This window comes from Pan paniscus, chromosome 8, assembly GCF_029289425.2.
Source record: "Pan paniscus chromosome 8, NHGRI_mPanPan1-v2.0_pri, whole genome shotgun sequence".
Taxonomy (NCBI): domain Eukaryota; kingdom Metazoa; phylum Chordata; class Mammalia; order Primates; family Hominidae; genus Pan; species Pan paniscus.
Window position 1 is genome coordinate 40,993,190 of NC_073257.2, and position 19,001 is coordinate 41,012,190.

The window sequence follows — 19,001 nt, forward strand, 5'->3', positions numbered from 1 at the left end:
GTGTGTGTGTGTGTGTGTGTTTAGCTGTACAGATACTCACAGAAGATAAAAACCTGCTTTTCTGAGGAAACTTGGAAAGACATTAGATGCATTTTGTGCCACTTCAGGGCCATGTGACAAAATGAGTCACAGATCCAAGGAGGTGACAAAAGTTCCATTTATATAAGGAGCCCTGCACTCCAGGACTTGCAATCAACTTAGCAGGCAATTGACCATGGTAAGGAGAAGTGGGAGGAAGAGATCAAGTACAGGTGGAGATGGTGTGGTGCTGAAACAGATGGGATATTATTATCCATATAAAAGCTGGATGTCTTGCGGTTCCTGCTCTGAAGAAGTAGTATTAAAAGAAACATTAGATCAGAGGTTGTCAAGTTCAAGTTATTAACATTTTTCCTGCCTTTCTAAAAAAATAAAATAAAATAAATAAAAAATAAAAGCTCATGACTCTGGAAGGATCAGAAGATTTGCACAAAAAACTTTGAAAAACCCTCTCTCCCCATCTGAAAAACCCACTCTCCATAAAATGGCAGCCAGGCCCCAACCTTTCTCTGTTACTTTTGGCTGTCATTGACACCCTGCTCTTGCGGGTCTTGTCTCTCTTTGCCGCTGTCTCTTTCCTTTGATTTCTACTCTTTGACCTTTCCCAGGGGTAAAACTCAGTGCTCTCTGGAGCACAGCCACACTCTGTCACTTCTCCAGTTTCTCCAAGCCCAGATCCTGCACCATAGAAGCCCAAGAACCAAGCTGAAGAAGACAAAGTTTCCTTTAGCAGCTGTGTGAGGGGAAAGCTAGGAGCACCCACATGTTAATATGATTTTATTTGTGTTAAATTATTGATAAGACCTGGTGAGATTGGGGTTGCTCAGTTCTGTACATCATCTCAAAGTCACCTTCTGCCTCCATTGTTTCATTAAGCAGTCCCCTGTAGTTCTAACACTCTGGGAGGTCGAGACAGGCAGATTGCTTGAGCCAGGAGTTCAAGACCAGACTGGACAACATAATAAGACCCATCTCTACAAAAAAGAAAAATAGGGGCCGGGCACGGTGGCTCACATCTGTAATCCCAGCGGTTTGGGAGGCCAAGGCAGGCGGATCACAAGGTCAGGAGATCGAGACCATCCTGGCTAACACGGTGAAACCCCGTCTCTACTAAAAATACAAAAAATTAGCCGGGCGTGGTGGAGGCGCCTGTAGTCCCAGCTACTCAGGAGGCTGAGGCAGGAGAATGGCATGAACCTTGGAGGCAGAGCTTGCAGTGAGCCAAGATCAGGCCACTGCACTCCAGCCTGGGTGACAGAGCGACACTCCATCTCAAAAAAAAAAGAAAAATAAATCAGCTGGGCATGGTGGTGTACACCTGTGGTCCCAGCTACTTGGGCGGCTAAGGTAGGAGGATCAATTGAGCCTAGGAGTTGGAGGCTGAAGTGAGCTAAGATCGCACCACTGTACTCTAGCCTAGGCAGCAGAGTGAGACTCTATCTAGGAAAAAAAAAAAGAAAGAAAGAAATCCCAGCCAAAACCGGGCTTTGTTTTCCCCAGTATGCAAGTTCTAAGCTTAGGAAAAATTGCTGCTCTAAGAATTGTGAAATGGGCTAGGCACAGTGGCTCAAGCCTGTAATCCCAGTACTTGGGGAGGCTAAGGTGAAGGGATCACGTGAGGCCAGGCGTTCTAGACCAGCTTGGGCAACATAACAAGGCCCTGTTGCTACACACAAAAAATAATAAATAAATAAATAGACAGAGAGAGAGAAAGAGTCATGAAATGACTGGGAGACAATGAATGAAGTTCAGTCTCCAGTCCTGGAGCCACATTGATGGAGCTTGATGGTTTGGATGCCGGGTGACTGAATATGGCATAATACGCCACCTCTTCAAGTCATGGTGTCCTCTTTGCAAAATTGGGATGTGGACATTCATTATATATTATTAAATATCTACTATATGCCATGCACATTTTGGGTTCTAGGGATACACAATGAACAAAACAGAAAAAATATCTGCCTTCATAACCATATATCCTAGTGAGATGATAATAGCTATATTCACCTCTTCAGTTATTATGAGGACTAAAATGAGATAATAACAATAGCTGTGATGGTCTGTCTACTGCCAAAATTCATAGGTTGAAATCTTAACCCCCAAGTTGATGATATTAGGAGGCAGGGTCTTTGGGGCTGTGACTAGGTCATGAAGGTTCTGAATGGGATTAGTCCTGTAGTGAAAGAGGCCCCAGAAAGCTCCCTGGCCCCTCTGCCACGTGAGGGCACAGAGAGAAGACGTTGTCTATGAACCAGGCAACAGGCCCTCCCCAGACACCAAATCTGCCAGCGCCTTGATCTTGGACTTCCCAGTCTCTATAACTGCAAGAAAGAAATTTCTGTAATCTGGAAGCTACCCAGGCTATGATGTTTTGTTATAGAAGCTCAAACAGACTAAGACAATAGAAAACACAGATAGTAAGATTATTATGTACCAGGAATGGTTCTAAGTACTTGGCACATGTTGTCACTCAAGGGTTCTTTAATTTTTCTGCACTACAGGCCCTTTCTGTAATTTAGTGGAGCATCTCCACCCTTTCTCAGAATAAGAATTCTATATGCATAAAATAGAACATATAGGATAACCAAATATACTGAGACAGCTGCCAAAAGAATAAAAAGTAATACGGTAATAAAGATTCTTCTTTTTAAATACGTTTCATAATGAGAACTGGAGACGGGTTTAACAATGCCATGACTTTGAAAAACTGATGAGCATAGATGTAATTAATTTTTCCTATTCAAGTTCACAAGTATCCAGAACTCTACCCACTGGTTTGTACATCCCGGAGTGAATCTAGTCCTCACTATAAATCCTAGGAGATCAGCTATTAGCCCCTTTTTAACAGTTGAAGAAGCTGAGGCATGGAGAGGTTAGTTGACTTGCCTAAGTCTATAAGTGATAGAGCTGAGATTTGAACCAATAGTCCAGTTCCAAAGCCTGTGTTCACAGCCCGCTGCAGCCTTGACCTCCCAGATTCAAGTGATCCTCCCATCTCAGCCTCTCAAGTGGCTGGGACTACAGACACATGCCACTTTACCTGGCTAATTTTAATATATTTTGTAGAGATGGAGGTCCCACTATATTGCCCAGGCTGGTCTTGAACTCCTGAGCTCAAGTGATCCTCCTGCCTTGGCCTCCTAAAGTTCTGCGATTACAGGTGTGAGCTACTGTGCCAGCTGCTTGTGTTCTTAACCACTATACAGTATGTGGCTTAGCACAGGGCTTGCCTCATGGTCAGAGTCAATAACATTAGCTAGTATTTGAAAGTAGTATTGTAATAAGTAGTAGATGCATTTGTAATAGCAGATATCTAGGGAATAAGGAATAACTTGTACTGATATTAAGAACATTTTTGGCCAGGTGCGGTGGCTCATGCCTGTAATCTCAGCACTTTGGAAGGCAGAGGCAGGAGGACCACCTGAGGACAGAAGTTTGAGACCAACCAGGGCAACATAGTAATATCCCATTTCATTTCTTTTTCTTTTTTTTCTTTTTTGGAGACCGAGTCTTGCTCTGTCGCCCAGGCTGGAGTGCAGTGGCATGATCTCAGCTCGCTGCAACCTCTGTCTCCCCGGTCCAAGGGATTCTCCTGCCTCAACTTCCCGAATAGCTGAGATTACAGGCATGCACCACCATACCCGGCTAATTTTTGTATTTTTAGTAGAGAGGGGGTTTTCCCCATGTTGGCCACACTGGTCTCAAACTCCTGGCCTCAAATGATCCACCTGATTCGGCCTCCCAAAGTGCTGGGATTACAGGCATGAGCCACCGCGCCTGGCCGCAAGACCACATTTCTACAAAAAATTTAAAAATTGGCCCAGGTATGGTGGTGAACACCTATAGTCCCAGCTACTCTGGAGCCTGAAGTGGGAGGATAGCTTTAGCTCAGGAGTTCAAGGCTGCAGTGAGCTATGATCGTACCACTTCACTCCAGCCAGGGTGACAGACTGAGACCTCATCTCAAAAAAAAAAAAAAAAAAAAATTCCTTAAAGAGAAAAATCTGGCCTGCAGTAATTAAGTTAACTTTATAGGACACAGCATAGCCCATCCTTCTCCATCTCCAGGCATGTACAAGCTCACTGCTTTCTGTATGTGGTTACCCTATTCTGGGGCTGCACACCAAAGATTTGGGGTAGACGTGATAATGCAGAGAAATGTTTTTCAGGTGTGAAAATCTCCTATTTTTATTTATATAATCCCATATCAATTATTGGGGTTTTTCTGTACTTCCGGGAGGCACTGTCACCAAAAGACCTTTAGGAAATCAATCAGTGTGGCAGAATAAAAAGACCGCTGTTCATCTTGCAGAGAAGGGCTGCTACAAATGAAGGCAGCTGCTGTTCCTCCTTGCTACCAATTGTAAACGTGAGAAGTCAGAGGTGTGGGTACGACATCGATCCTTCAGGCACTCTATAAATATTAATTGAAGGAAGGTGTTGATAAGGCAAAGAAACTTACACTTCTACAAATGGTGACAGTCAATGCTCCGGGCTCAATTTTAAAAAGAAAAAGACAAACAAGGAAGTCCAGATCATTAGAAGGGCTTTCTTGGCAGTGCTAAGTTACAGCCATCAGCAGAGCAAGCCCTGGCTAAGGCTAATGTCACATGGTAAGATGATTTATTCTTTCCCCTAAGTCAGCCTTGAAAATACATTTTTCAAATTGCCTGTCCACAGCGTAGTTTTACTGTGACAAGGCACTCAGTTCCTTAACATTCACCTGGCACAACGCTCTCAACAGCAAAGCCAAGTGGCAGAAAGTGCTGGGCCACATTGCCAGGGTACATGCCAGTCGGTTCACCAGAGAGTTTGCGAACCCCAGCTCCCGGGCTCTGTCTGCTGCACTGATATTCTATTAAATCCCATAGACCAGAAAAAGCTTCAATGCTTAGATGCAAGAAAGAGTTGAAGTGTTCGTGGCCACTAAGCCCAGGACTCAGCCATGACAATGAACGGTATCAATGACCAGGGAAGGATATGGTGAGGACGGAGATGCCAGGAGAGTCTGGATACATTCCTCCCCAGGTCACCAGCATTTACTTGGGAAAGCAAAGCACATGTGACCAGCTGCACTGAAAAACACCAACGTGAACCTTCAAAGGGAAACCAGATGGCTCTAAGCCAGGGGTAAAAATAGCTCAGCATCCAGCAAAGCCCAAACTAGGAACTGGGAAGTCTTAGAGCCTCTCAGGTTTTGATTTCAACTTGTCAAAGAAGTAAAAAAAAAAAAAAAAAAAAAAAAAAAAAAAAAAAAAAAGTCTTAACTGTGAGAAGTTGTTTTGGAAAGAGATATTCAAAATGCAAATATTACCCCTTCTACCTAGCTCGTTTCAAATTCATTGGACTGTCATTTGCAAAAGAATTGAAAAAGATTTGCAGCTGGAAAAAAAAATTTATATTTCTTCTCATCTGACCATAAAAAGAAAAACTGGCAAACCAGCTTAGAAACTTGATAAAGAACTTCTTCAATTCGTGGACTAATAGGAAGAGCTGGATAAAGACAGAAATAACAACTTTTGATTTTTTTTAATTTAACAGTTTTTAAAGACCCAAATATATGGATTTATCTGAGTTCTAGTTTATTTATTTATTTATTTATTTTACAGAAGCTGTTTAATCTAGCTCCTATTGTTCCAGCGAGGTTTCTATTTTTAACCAATGGGGGTGAATCATGCTGAGACCATCTAGGGACATGTTTAGAACATGAATTTTCAAGTCAAGAACCAAGTGAAAACTTTATTCCCAAATCAGGGCCTGGCTGCTCAGCACACTAGCAGCTATTGTGCCCTGACATTATATTCGTGAGTGTGCACTGATTGTGTCATTCAGAACAGAGGTGACTGGAAGAATTCCATGGACCCGAAAGAGCTCGGATAATAACTCCTTAAAGATAAGAGGAAATAAATGGCATTTGACTTGGGGTTCCCTCAGTCCCCTGACCTGTTGAACAAGAAAATGTTTTTGTATCTTTCAGTTGCTGAAATTGATGCAGGCTTCTGTCTCCATCCAATCAGCAAAGACGTTTTTGTCCTCATGTACAGTGTTGTTCTGTGCTGAGAACCATGAATGCTTTTCTTATTTGACTCAAACTTCTAGTGCTTCATTAATATAATACAGTCTTGGTACTTGGCTAATAAAAAAATCTCAGCTCAGTCAGATTTAATTCTGATTTTTTTAAGAAAAAAATAAAAATCTAATTACAACTGACTTTTACCTACATGCGAAGGTTCCATGTTCAAATTCACACCTTAAAAAGTATAGAATAACTGTTTTTTGAGGTCTATTTCATAGTTTTTAAATTTCGAATCTCTTGAAATTGAACATTAACTCTAGTATTCCCTCTTTTTCAGTAGGGCAGAATTTTAAATATGGCAAGGATGAGATTAATAAGCTGTAGTAAAATAAGCCCTAGTAGAGTTTAAGTTTATAAGCCCTAGTTAAGTTTATAAGTTTAAGTTATGAGCTCTGGTAGAATTCTTAGCTTTTTCTCTCTGGGTGTCACGAACTTACTCATAGTTCAGAGGGAGGAAAAAAGTGCTTCCGTCTTGAGACTTTTCCTTAACTAGCAAGCACTTTTTTTTTTTTTATTAAAAGTTTGTTTACATTCCAAATAGAGTAGAAAGGCTTATGTGCTTTTCTGTTACACTGGAAAGATATTATACCAAAATTATAACTATATTGATTCATGTTTTCTTCTAATACCTTTTAGTTATATTTTCAGCATTTACATTTTCTGTATAGCTGGCACAGATTTTGTATAAATTCAGCTTTGTTTAATGTCTTTCTATTTGTCGAAATACTATGTGACACTGATTTGAAATACTTTTATTACATATTAAACTTTTCCACATACTGTCCTCACTATACCATTACGATGTCTCTTTCTTTTTATTGCCCCACTGTTTTCACCATTATAGCTTTTATGTTGCCACACTGTTTTACCATTGTTGTATATTGTAACACGTTTTATTTTTATTGTGCTACATAGTAGAATGTATTATAAAGGTACTGATATTTTCTATTCATTTCTAAAATTGCCCTGGCTACTTCTTGAACCTCTTAATGACCTGTAAACTAATCTATCAAGTCTCCTTGCCCACCTCCTTGCCTTCAATTGATTGGAATATCTTTTGATTTATTGGTTAATTTAGATAGTATCAATATTTCAAAACATTGCTTGCTCTAAAGCATTAAAATAGTCAATATTTCTAGAATATTACCTTATTAATTCTCAAGGATTTTATGTTTCTGGTTTGTTGTTGTAACTGAGGGAATGCTGTCTCTCTTACTTGATATTTTCATTTTCTATTCTGAGCTTGGAAAAGTATCGATTTTTACATGTTACCTTAAAAACCACTACTTTACACGCCTGTAATCCCAGCACTTTGGGAAGCCGAGGCGGGCGGATCACGAGGTCAGGGATGGAAACCATCCTGGCTAACACAGTGAAACCCTGTCTCTACTAAAAATACAAAAAAATTAGCTGGGCGTGGTGGTGGGTTCCTGTAGTCCCAGCTACTCGGGAGGCTGAGGCAGGAGAATGGTGTGAACCCAGGAGGCAGAACTTGCAGAGAGCTGAGAGATCGCGCCACTGCACTCCAGCCTGGGCAACAGAGCGAGACTCCGTCTCAAAAAAAAAAAAAAACCGCTACTTTACTAATACTTTTCTAACAGTTTTTCAGCTGAGAAACTTTCCTTAATGAATAATGCAAAATTGAGTCGCATTTGTAGTTTAAATTAAATGATCAAAATGTAGAATCTGAAATGAGGATTTCCAGTAACTGAGGATATGCACATTTATATAAATCCGATTAGCTTTAACAGCTTCATAGATTTTAACCTTGTCCAACAAGAACAATATAAATATAAAGGCTTGGGGTCTAATCCCAGCTCACTGACTAAAATGCTGTAATGATAAATACCTTTCTCCCTTCTCTTTATTGTGAGTTTTCACATTTGTGCAGCGAAAAGAGTGATACTTCTCCTTTTCTTCCTGCTTTGAGGTGAAATAAGGATAAATGAGACAATTCGGTGAGGTGCTGTTAATAGCTTCCCAACAGGCACCACATAGCATCTACCAAACACACCTGCCAATACTCACTAACAAGAATACTACTTGCAGAGTTTTCCTGTTGGTAATAGTGGAGTACCTTGTATCATGCTGAGCTTCCTTTCAACGACAACTATAAATGCTGAAATAGTTTTTGAAAATGATTTGAAGGCACTGGAGGGTGACTAAAATCAGGTCAAAACTGAACTGTGCAATGGCACACACCTGTAATCCCAGCTGCTTGGGAGGCTGAAGGAGAAGGATGGCTTGAGCCCAGGAGTTGGGAAGATAAGAAATTCCAAAATGTCTACAATAGGCTCAAATAGTGCACTGTGATCACACCTGTGAATAGCTACTGTGCTCTGACCTGTGCAACTTAGCAAGATCTCATCTTTAAACAGAAAATATTTTTTATTAATTTTTAGGCTTTTTTTTAAAAAGCAGGAAGAGACTGGGTAAAAGCTTCACTTATGTGGCTTTTCCTCTAAGAGCACTCTCTGGCCCATGCAATATGGGGTGGCTAGAACTCAGGAAGAAAGCCACAGTCTTATTGAATTATTGGGGGATCAGAGGATAAAATATGGGGTTGCTTTTTTTGTTTTTTGGTTTTGGTTTTTTAAGATGGGATCTTGCTCTGTCACCCAGGCTGGAGTGCTGTGGTGCAATTATAACTCACTGTAAAATTGAACTTCTAGGCTCAAATGATTCTCTCACCTCAGCCTCCCAAGTAGCTGGGACTACAAGTGCACACCACTATGCCTGGTTAATTTTTTAGAATTGTTTTTCGTAGAGATGAGGGTCTCCCCATGTTGCCCAGACTAGTCTCAAACTCCTAGGCTCAATTAATCCTCCTGCCTCAGCCTCCCAAAATGCCAGTATTACAGGTGCTAGCCACAGCACCTGTCCTGATCCATCTTGTTATTCTTTAACACAGTACCCTATTCATTTTGTTGCACTGAGGACAATTTGAAATTATGTGTGTCATACTTGTTTATTTACCATCTACCCCACTAGAATATAAATTAAATGAGGGCAGAGTCATATCTACTTTGTTCACTGTTTACCTAGCTTGGGATCTAGCATCTAGCAGGTGCTCAACAAATATTTGATGAATTAATGAAAAAAGGGAAATGTCTTCAGAGTCCATTTAGACTTTCTCCGGCTTCCCATCTCAGTGGCTACTCACTGAGTGGGTCCTGCCTTCAATTAACTTCCTTCTTCTCTTCCTTTCTACACTAACCTCACTGAGGGGAGGAGCCTCAGGGAAGTTAGAAGGGTAAGTTCCTAATGTCAAATGCAGGAGAAGGTCTTGGAAACTATTTTAAGTAATTATAAGTATGAATTATGATATGAATTATAAGGCAAGAAACCACATATGCAATATAATAGTACAATATTTAACCCTAATTGTTGGTCTCGCTCATAATTTACCCAGTCAGCCTGCGATGAGAGTTATAATACAAGCTAAAGAGGATATTTTTAAAAAGCAATTTTCAGTTTGTAGGGTTTTTAAAAATTATTATTATTTTTATTTTTTGAGACAGAGTCTCGCTGTCACCCAGGCTGGAGTGCAGTGGCATAATCTCGGCTCACTGCAAGCTCCACCTCCAGGGTTCAAGCGATTCTTGTGCTTCAGTTTCCTGAGTAGCTGGGATTACAGGTGCACACCACCATGCCCAGCTAATTTTTGTATTTTTAGTAAAGATGAGATTTCACCATATTGGCCAGGCTGGTCTTGAACTCCTGGCCTCAAGTGTTTCAGCCACCTCAGCCTCCCAAAGTGCGGGGATTACAAGCATGAACCATCTTGCCTGGCCTTAAAAAATATTATCTTTACATAGAAATGAGAACAATTTGTATTCCTACAATTCATCTCCTTGGTATTGCTGAAGTCACAGGCACTAATTCCAGGTTGCAGATGTTTAGAAATTGTATTTCTGCCCTCTGTAAGAGAATATAAAGCTACTGACTCACTGGTAATTGAACAAGCATTTGCTTTGTTTATTCAGCTGTGGTACTGGTGTGGGTTATTCCTTCAACCACAGTTCTTGAGCTCCTTTCCCAGCCACCAGAAGAAATTGGAGTTTTTTTCTTACAAAAAACTGCAAGTCTTCATTTCATTAACACCACGTTTTAAGCAACTTAGATAATGTTTGAGACACGTACATTGCCAGTTTGTCAAATGTATGCGTGTGTCTCTGTGTGTGTGTGTGTGTTTAATAAATTGCGGCTAATCTTGGGTGCAGTATTTCCATTTCCCATCTATTTCTCTAAGTGCTGTCCTAACTATATTTCCCTCTTACTTATGATGTAACTTAAAGTTGAAAGGATATCATTTAAAAATTTCAAAGCATGGGAGTTTTAAAGTTATTATTTTACAGTTGGCAGTTTACACACATTTTGTGATCTAAATAGTGCAATGGCATGAATTAGAATATAAATAGTATAAACCTGTTAGAAATAAGTATAGTTAGAAAACTATCATAGTATTGTGCATATGTATAAAATCAACAGGTTTTGAGCACTTAAATTGTAGCACTTACTCTTCAATATGTTACTACATTTAACTCTGAAACAACTCTGTAAGGTAAGTTATTATTTGCCCCCCATTTTTTGAGATAGGGTCTCACTCTATTACCCAGGCTAGAGTGCAGTGGCACAATCATAGTTCACTACAGCCTTGAATTCCTGGGCTCAAGCAATCCTCCCACCTCAGCCTTCTACGTAGTTTGGACCACAGGCACGTGCCACCATGCCTGGCTAATTCTTTTATTTTTATATAGAGACAGAGTCTCACTATGTTGCCCAAGCTGGTCACAAACTCCCAACCTCAAGCAATCCTCCCATCCCAGCTCCCCAAAGTGCTGGGATTACAGGCATGAGCCACCGTGCCTGGCCCTATTTGCTTTGTACAGAGGAAACCATGTCAAGTGTCCAACAGCTGATACACACATCTAAGATTTGAATCCATTCATGTCTGGGTACACAGGCTATGCTTATGGCATTGTGAGAATTCGACTTAACTTTAACCTAATGTGTTAAAATTTCAATATTCTGGAATACACTATTCTAATTCTTTTTATTTATTTATTTATTTTAAGACAGAGAGTGTCACTCTGTTGCCCAGGCTGGAGTGCAATGTCATGATCTCAGCTCACTGCAACCTCCGCCTCCCGGGTTCAAGTGATTCTCCCTGCCTCAGCCTCTGGAGTAGCTGAGATTACAGGCACCCGCCACCACACCCAGCTAATTTTTGTATTTTTAGTAGAGACAGGGTTTTGCCATTTGGCCAGGCTGGTCTTGAACTCCTGACCTAAGGTGATCCACCCATCTCAGCCTCCCAAAGTGTTGGGATTACAGGCGTGAGCCACTGCGCCTGGCCGCTATTCTAATTCTTGAGTTCTGCAATTATACTATCCTGTTTAGCACACATCATAAATTTTCAGCTGAAGTAAATCACTCAGAAGTAACAGGAAAAGGTTACATGTAGGTCTCAGATGTTCCGTTATGCAACGTTGTACATTTGTGAAACTACAACAAGCAGGAAATACTGCAACTAAAGTCTGGTGCAAATTTGGCAGCACAGAGAATTACAGTCTAATTTTCTACAATGTAACTTTTTCAAGTATTTTGCAGGAAACAGTTTCCATTTGAAAAGAGATACATGTAGCCACATTTCCCAGTGAGACACATGTAAAGTAGGTGGAATTAATTTTTTTAAGTCTATCTAGAAACAAAGGAAAAGCAGAGGTTTCCTCCCAGACATCCAAACCCAGATGTAGTTGAAAAATTTGGGCCGAGAAATTTTTGTATGGGCTGCACAGTGGAGACATAATAGTAGCCAAGGGGGCCGGGTGCGGTGGCTCATGCCTGTAATCCCAGCACTTTGGGAGGACAAGGCGGGCGGATCACTTGAGGTCAGGAGTTCGAGATCTGCCTGGCCAACATAGTGAAACCTTGTCTCTACTAAAACAAAAAATACGAAAAAATTAGCCAGGCATTTTGTCACACGCCTGTAGTCCCAGCTACTCGGGAAGCTGAGGCAGGAGAATTGCTGGAACCCAGGAGGTAGAGGTTACAGTGAGCCAAGATCATGCCACTGCACTCCAGTCTGGGTGACAGAGTGAGACCTTGTCTAAAAAAAGAAAAAAAAAAAAAATAGTGGCCGAGTCATCAAGGAGGTGAGATGAAGGAGAAAATGAAAGACGAAAAATTCGTAAAACAAAGTTTTAGAACAACTAAAGGAGCAGAATAAAAGTAATCATTTTAATTCAAGATATTATACATAAGAATAACGTGATCTGGACAAAACAAGAGAGAACATGATAGTTGACTCCCCATCACCACTAAATACTCAACTGTTAACCACAACAATTGCATCCAGGATGAGATGATGGTTACGGTGTCTGAGTGAAGCTACTGTTTTGCTTCTTTCTTTAGTTGCCAAGCAACCTGTTGACCTCAATGTTCTTGTGTTTATACTCAAGTCAATGTGCTTGACGTTTATTTGTTCTGATATAAATAATTGTGTGCCCTAGTAGAGATACAAATCTACAAGGGTTAAAATGCTGTGTGGAATTTAAATATTAACACTTTCCCTTTAGGAACATCTGTTTCTCCCAGTCTTTTTCTCTTTGTGAATATCAATGTTTTATTTACACAGTTAAGACCCTGGTGATGGGAAATATTTTAAGCTAAAGAAAGAGTGGGATTCTGGTTTAGGAAGACAGACTCATCCCATACATTTTCTTTCTCACCCTTCCAAAATCCTATTGAAATGAGATAAAATATATTTTTAAATTATATTACTTACCTATTGTTGTGTAACAAATTACCCCAGAACTTGAGGGCTTAACACAAGCAACACGTTTTTGAATCTCAGTTTGTGTGGGTCAGAAATGAGGAGGCAAATTAGCTGAAAGTTTCTGTTTTAGGATCACTCACGAGGCGGCAATCAAGATGCTGCTGGGGCTGCTGTCATCCGAAGATTTCACTGTGCTTGGGGATTCACCCTCAAGTTCCCGACACGGCTGCACGGCTGTGGGAGGAGACCTTAGTCCCTCATGGCACTGAACTCTCCACAGAGCTGTTTGGGTGTCCCCTTGACATGACACCTGGTTTCTCCCAGAGGGAGTAATCCCAGGGACAGGCGACAAGGCAGAAGCCACACGTTTTTGGGGGTTTTTTTGAGACGGAGTCTCGCTCTGTCACCCAGGCTGGAGTGCAGTGGCGTGATCTCGGCTCACTGCAAGCTCCGCCCCCTGGGTTCACGCGAAGCCACAGGTCTTTTATGAAGTAGCCTCAGAAGCCACATGTCATCATTTCTGCCATCTTGTATTAATCATGCAGACTAACTCGGATCCCGTGTGGGAGATGACTACATAAGGGATGTGGGCTACCTTGAAGTCTGGCTACCAAAAAGCTAAATCCAAAACAGCATAGTAAAAGGGAAATGGTAGCCATCAGAAGATCTTTTGAATGATAGATATCAAGTGGAATTATAGGATATTAGAAATAAAAATTAGAGTCCTGGATCTAAAAACTTAAGGATGTAATCAAATTAATTCTCAGTGGAAAATGTATAGCCTCAATTTATTATTAGAAAAACCTAAAAGATAGAAAATATATATTATCTAAATATTCAACTGAAGTAATTATAAAAACTTTTACTGGCCAGGTGCAGTGGCTCATACCTGTATTCCCAGTGCTTTGGGAGGCCTGGTGGGAGGATGTCTTGAGCCCAAGAGTTCAAACAGGCAGTGAGCTGTGATCACACCACTGCACTCTAGCCTGGGTGACGGAGCAAGACCCTGTCTATTAAAAAAAAAAAAAAAAAAAAATTCGCCCAGACTGGAATGCACTGGTGCGATCTCGGCTCACTGCAAGCTTCGGCTCACTGCAAGCTCTGCCTCCCAGGTTCATGCCATTCTCCTGCCTCAGCCTCCCAAATAGCTGAGACTACAGGCGCAGGCCACCACACCCGGCTATTTGTGTGTGTGTGTGTGTGTGTGTGTATTTTTAGTAGAGATGGGGTTTCACTATGTTAGCGAGGATGGTCTCAATCTCCTGACCTCGTGATCCACCTGCCTCGGCCTCCCAAAGTGCTGGGATTACAGGCGTGAGCTACCGCACCTGGCCAGAAAGTTCTTATTAACTTCTGCTTCTATCTGAAATCAGAGTTTTAGAAACATCTGTTTCTTTTAAAAAGCCAATAAAATTAGCAATCCTTTAAAAGTCTACTCAAGAACAAAAGAGAAAAGATACAAATAAAAACTAAAACCAGACAGGGGAATAATACTTTAAAATTATAAGAAAGTGCTGAATGTGGCAGCATGCGGCTGTAGTCCTGGGTACTCAGGAGGCTGAGGCGGGAGGATCACTTGAGCCCAGGAGTTCTAGGCTGCAGTGAGCTATGATAGTGCCACTGCACTCCAACCTGGGTGACAGAGCAAGACCCTGTCCCTAAAATAAATAAATAAGAAACATGAAAAGAAAGACTGTGTATATCATTATGTTAATACATTTGAAAGTCTAGGTGAAATCAATTACTTTTCAGAAAAATATGAGTAACCAAGTTGTGGGGGTGCACGTCTGTAATCCCAGCTACTTGGGAGGCTGAGGCAGCAGAATTGCTTGAACCTGGGAGGTGGAGGTTGCAGTGAGCCGTGATGGCACCACTGCACTCCAGCCTGGGTGACAGAGTGAGACTCTGTCTGGGAAAAAAAAAAAAAGAAAAAAAAAATTCATAAACCTAGAAGTATTTGAAGAAGTAGCAAAACACCACACACACACACACACACACACACACACACACACACACCAAAAACTCACAGGAAAGAGCACCACATTCACATCTGGTATAACCTACCAATGTTTTGAGGAAGATTCATTCATTTTACTCAGTAACTATTTATTGAACTCCTTTTATGTTTTAGGAGCTGGGGATACAGCAGTAAGCAAAAAGAAGTTCCTGCCTGCAGAGATTCTTTGTTTTACTGCAGTGAGCAGAGTAACAAAACTTTCTGATTCATTTTTCTTTTTTTCTTTTTTTTTTTTTTTTTTTTGAGACGAGGTCTTGCTCTCTCTGTCGCCAGGCTGGAGTGCAGTGGCATGATCTTGGCTCACTGCAACCTCCACCTCCTGGGTTCAAGCGATTCCCATGCCTCAGCTTCCTGAGTAGCTGGGACTACAGCATGACCACGCCTGACTAATTTTTTGTATTTTAGTAGAGATGGAGTTTCATCATGTTGGCCAGGATGGTTTCAATCTCCTGATCTCATGATCCACCGGCCTCGGCCTCCCAAAGTGCTGGGATTCAAATCAACCTAACCCTGAAGCCAAAACAAGACAAGCACAATCTTATATAAATCATGAAGGAAGAAGGAAGGAAGGAAGGGAGAGGTAAGAGAGGAGAAGGAAAGGGAAGGGAAGAGGAAAGAAAAATATAATGGAATTACAGACTAATCTTATTTTTTTTCAAACTCAATTAAGGAATTTATTTTTAAACCACAGCTAACATCATACTTGACCATGAGACTAAATGCTTTCTCCATCAGATTAGACACAAAATATTGTGATATCACAGGTCTGTCTTTAATTCAGAATGAACTATCCAAATAATACTCAGAAATAGTGACAAAAAAAGGACAACAAATGTAAATGACTCCCATGAGACAATGGTGTATGATAAACTTGACGTACTTACAAATTGACACCAGCTCTTCATTAGCAAAGAAAATGGAATAAAGAGTCATGTCAAAGCAGTAGTTTTCCCCATAATAAAGGAAAACGGAATATACATACTGGGTTAGAAATATCCAGAACTTGCCACATAACACCAATAAGAAAATCTCAATTCACAAAGTCTCATTTTTCAATGGCCCATTAATCACAGAACAATTAAACACTGCATAAAAATAAATTTCAATTCACCTATAGATCCAACACACTTTAAAATGGATAGAGAAAATTTTTTTAACTGTATTAGGATAAAAACACTTCCTATTAAGCCTCAGGTACCATGGCTTAAAGAGTACATACAGAATTCTCAACACAATGTTTCCTTGCAAAAGAAGTAGAAATCCAGCTGAGCAGGGTGGTTCACGCCTGTAATCCCAGCCCTTTGAGAGGCCGAGGCGGGCGGATCACCTGAGATCAGGGGTTCGAGACCAGCCTGGCCAACTTGGCGAAACCCCATCTCTACTAACAATACAAAAATCAGCCAGGCATGGTGGCAGGCATCTGCAGTCTCAGCTACTTGGAGGCTGAGGCAGGAGAATAGCTTGAACCCGGGAGGCAGAGGTTGCAATGAGCCAAGATTGCTCCACTGCTCTCCAGCCTGGGCAATAGAGCAAGACTCCATCTCAAAAAAAAAAAAAAAAAAATAGAAATCCATCTTCCAGAAATCCTCTTTAAGAATGAGCCACTGATAAACACCATATATTGATAACTTTGTATCATAATTCATTCGTGGAGTTTTTAGCCTTTTACAATAATTAATTTACATCAGGTTTTCCAAATTACTTACATTTTCAGGATTTCTTTCCAGTGGGAGTTTTCACATGATTTTTAAAGTAAATATTAAAATGGAAAACTTTCCTGTATTTTCCATATTACTAAGGTTTCCACCCAGCATTCATTCTTCTATTTTATAATGTCCATCTCCAGCGTGCATTGCAGTGTGTCTTTGAATGGAGATGACAGCAAGGAAAGCATCCCCACATTCTGTATATTCATAGGATTTTTCTCCAGAGCCCTTTCCCATGTTGGAAAGCAACTGAGAACATTAAATGCTTTACCATATGTTTTACATTTAGGGGGGGTTTCTCCGGTGTGAGTCCTTTTATGATTTTGAATGGAACCAGGACTTCTGAAGCCTTTACTACACTTTTTATATTCTTTGAATTGTTTTCCAGGGTGGGTCTTTTCATGTCTTTAAAGAAAACTGGGAAAATTGAATGCATTCTGTACATCCACAGGATTTCTCTCCTGTATAAATGAGGTTCTTTCTTTCTTTTTTCTTTTTCTTTTTTTTTTTTTTTTTGAGGCAGAGTCTTGCTATGTTGGCCAGGCTGGAGTGCAGTGTTGTGATCACAGCTCACTGCTCACTGTCACCTCCATCTCTCAGCTTCAAGCAATCCTCCTGCCTCAGTTTTCTGAGTACTTGAAACTACCAGCACATACCACCCGACCAGTCAATTTTTTTTCTTTTTTCTTTTTTGATACAAGGTCTTGTTATGTTGCCCAGGCTGGTCTCAAACTGCTGGACTCAGATGATCCTCCTGCCTCAGTCTTTCAAAGTACTGGCTGCACTGGGCAAAATGAGTTCTTTCCTGTAGTCAAAGGTAATTTTAAAAACTGAAGACTTGCCCACATTGTTTACAGTCATAGGGTTTTTGTTTAGTGTGAGTCCTTTCATGTCTTCCAAGGGAACTGCACCACCCAAAGGTCCTACCACACCTTCTACATTCTAGGATTTTCCTCCAGTATGAGTTTTTTCATGTCTTCAAAAGGAACTGAGATAATTAAAGGTTCTGCCCCATGTATTACATTCGTAGGGTTTCTCTCCAATATGAGTTCTTTCATGTGCTTGAAGGGACGTGGGACATCTAAAGACTTCACCACATTTTTTACATTCATGAAGGTTTCCTGCACTATGCGTTTTTTTGTGTCTTCAAAGGAAACTGGAACAATTGCGTCTTTTCCCACATTCCTTACATTCATGAGATTTCTCGAGAACATGAGCTCTGATTTCATATGTCCAAAGGTAAGTTGAAGAAATGAATGCTTTACCACAGTGTTTGCATTGGTAAGGGTTTTCTCCAGTGTAAGTTCTAACATGTATTTGAAAGGAACTAGGGCCAGGCGCATTAGCTCACACCTTTGAATCCCAGCACTTTGGGAGGCCAAGGCAGGTGGATCATGTGAGGTCAGGAGTTCAAGACCAGCCTGGCCTGGTTTCACCTGGTGAAACCCCATCTCTATTAAAAATGCAAAAATCAGCCAGATGTGGTGGTGCACGCCTGTAATCCCAGCTACTCGGGAGGCTAAGGCAGGATAATTGCTTGAACCCGGGAGGCAGAGGTTACAGTGAGCTGAGATCGCGCCACTGCACTCCAGTTTGGGTGACAGAGTGAGGCTCCACCTCAAAAAATAAATTTAATTTAATTAAAAATTAAAATGAAAGGAACTGGGACAATCAAATGTTTTTCCACAGTGTTTACATTCACAGCATTTTTCTCCAGTGTGAATGTTTTCATGTATTTGAAAGTAAATGAAAACAGTGAAGGCTCTCACAATTTCTCTACATTTATAGAACCTCTTTCCAATATGAGTTCATTGTGAAATAAATACGGAAATTAAGGGCTTTGCCTCATAGCTTGCATTTATAACATCCCTTTCTAGGGCATATTACCATGAGTCTTGGACCACTTCTGGGAGAAATGGAGGCTCTCCCACATTGTTTATGTTTATGGGGCTTTTCTCCATATTCCCCACCACACTCATATTGTTTGTGTCCAGAGTGAGCTCATGTGCCTATGGAGGAATGAATGATGTACAAAGACTTTTCCACACACACTGCCTTGCATGGTTTTACTCCAGTACGAATTTTCTTGTTCAGATGACAATCTGCTTTCTGGCTGTGGGTTTCTCCACATTGACTCCTTCTTTACATCCACAGAGTCTCTCCACCATATTATTTCTTAGCTTTCTCCCAAGATTTTGGGACAGATTTTCAATGTCCTAGTCTTTCCATTTGATTCCTACAGACACCAGATTCCTGAAGGCTTCCAGCATTGCATTTCTGTAGAGATTCTTCCAGGAAGGTCTCAGCAAAGCCCACTCCTCCTGGGTAAAGTTCACAGCCACATTCTCAAAGCCTACTGAGTCCATTTCCAGCTTCCTGGTG

The 19,001-nt window shown here is 40.9% G+C and overlaps 1 protein-coding gene across 1 annotated transcript in view; it reads right to left on the bottom strand.

Annotated features, from left to right (window-relative positions):
• Window positions 1–13,358, bottom strand: part of MPP7 (MAGUK p55 scaffold protein 7) — a 284,148-nt gene extending 270,790 nt beyond the window's left edge. The window contains exon 1 of the mRNA XM_055092545.1: window positions 12,906–13,358. The gene's annotated coding sequence lies outside the window, so the exon portion shown is untranslated. The remainder of the gene's footprint in view (window positions 1–12,905) is intronic.
• Between the last annotated feature and the right edge of the window lie 5,643 nt (window positions 13,359–19,001).